This window comes from Cajanus cajan, chromosome 4 (assembly GCF_000230855.2).
Source record: "Cajanus cajan strain Asha chromosome 4, NIPB_CcT2T_4, whole genome shotgun sequence".
Lineage (NCBI taxonomy): Eukaryota > Viridiplantae > Streptophyta > Magnoliopsida > Fabales > Fabaceae > Cajanus > Cajanus cajan.
In genome coordinates, this window is record NC_138520.1 from 56,819,766 (window position 1) to 56,822,178 (window position 2,413).

The following is a 2,413-nucleotide window of genomic DNA, read 5'->3' on the forward strand; positions in this document are numbered from 1 at the left end:
GTCATCATTCTTCTTATGACCAAAGGTAATTAGTTTCATATTCATGTTTAAATGGTTTAGACAAAATGTGAGATCATTTAGAGAGATTAAAATATAATAAACTAGGAAAATCAAAGGTCAATCACATTAACATAAGAAATTTATTTACCTAAGAATTTGTTACCAGACTAGCCTCAATAACTCACAAAAGTGTTGATGAAATAGTTAAAATTAATATGTTTTGCACTACAAAAATTTAATTGAAAGAAATAGATAATGAAAGTTGTCCTATTAATTTGAATTATGAAAATCGAGTTAAGAAGATCTACTTAGATTAGTATTTCTAAACATTTAAACATAACTAAAAGAGAAAGGTTTAATTATATTGCATAGATAATATTATCAAGGTTTGTTCTAACATGACCTATGTCAAGTCCTCATGCCTTGCTTGAGCTTTCTTCGATAATTGATTGAAGTTCACTATGCAATAAGCTTTTTACTCACAAGGGCCACTTCTTGATAACTCAATCCTAAACCATTTTCACCTTGTCACTCTTAATCACCTTTTAATCACCTCCCTAGTTAAGAAAAACAAAACCCTCATTGCAACCCTAAATGGATACTATTACAAAAACTCACTAAGGGAAATCATAAATATCTAGTTTTGAAAAATCTAATATCCAAAATAAATAATATATATATATATATATATTTAGCATATTTCAATTTAATTAATATGCATTTTTAGTGTAAAATTATTTTACATTGACATTTAATTAAATTTCTTAAGTTTACTAAATTATATTATATTATTTTAATTGAATTGAAAACATCAAAACTAAAATATAAGAGATTGGATTTTAAAATAGGAAAGTCTAGGTTGTGATGGGGTTTTGCAAAAAGGGAGTGTGGTGAATTAATGCGACCACAAAAAATGGAGGGCTTGAGTATCGATTTATGGAATTAAGTATAACGATTGGTCAGAGAAAAAAAAAATAGGAGTTAAGATTTTGAGATTATAGGGCAAGGTGACAAAAAGATGAGTGGTGGGGTGCAAGGATATGGTTGGAAAAAAAAATGCAATTTAGGGTTCGAGATTATGGAGTGGAAAGGAGAATGCGAGGAGAAAAGAAAATAAGTGTTGCTATTTTGAGATGGGGGAGTGAGATGGAAAAGGGTGGAAAATATAAAAAGTGGATGAGAGTTTTGATATAAATACAGAGGATAAGGGGAGTAGCCAAAAATAATATATGTGGGTTTAGTTTGAGATTGGCAAATGCGGAAGATGGTGACAAAAAAAATGGAGAGTTTAAACTTTGAGATGTATGACTAGGGATAGAAGCGTATGGTAGGATAAATAATGAGGGATTAATCAACTTTTTTATAATTTAAATATTTTTTAACTATTACTTTGACATGACTAAACAGTTTAATATTACTGAACCTCTTTATAATAAGATTTTATACTAACTAGATGTTGACCCGTACGTTGCACAGTTAAAGAAATGTATATATTATATTTTAAAAAGACTAAAATTATATTAAATTATTATATTTTAAAAATTGAAATAACAAATGTATAATAATTATATGTAAGATACATACATATGTTTGTGATAAATTAGGAGAAAAAGATTGGTAAGACATTGAATTTTGTTACAATTTTAGCTTTTTGAGTTCAAGAAATGCGACTTAATTATAAAATGAATTGAAGGATAATTGAAATTAAAGATATAAAAATAATAAATGATGCTAAAAATAATGTCATGAAATTTAGTAGATAGAAAATACATATTAATTCTCACTTTGTAATTGTATAATTCTCTTTTCAGATTAATTTGTGGATAATTCAGTTAAAAAGATAAAAATTCCATAATTTCTATAATATAATATTCTTTTGCACATTCATTAAAACTATTTAATTCAAACTTATTACATATTTTGTGTGTGAAATTTGATGATCTTTTCTAAATTAACCTTTAAAATAAAACTAAAAAAATTAGAGAACAAATTACAAAAATTATAATAAAAAATATTATTAGCAATTAAAATTAATTAATTAATAAACGAATTTAGCTATAATGAAATCTTTTAAATTTTTTTTAAATTTAAAATGGAAGACTCAATACTAATTGAAACAATCATCGAAATTTTGGTATAAAAATTAATATAATCAATAATTACATATTATTTTCTGTTCTATGTGTAGTTTATAATATTCATTTGCTATTTATTATTTTTCTATAATTGATATTTTAATTAAATTTATTCCCTTAATTTAAAATTAATATAATCAATAATATATATAATTAATAATTAAATATAATATTTTGAAATTTCATGAAACATGCATTGTGGTAAATTGTGAGAGAAAAAAGGCTCATATAGCAATCAAAATAAAACATCAAAAAAAAATTATTATGTTAGTGTAATC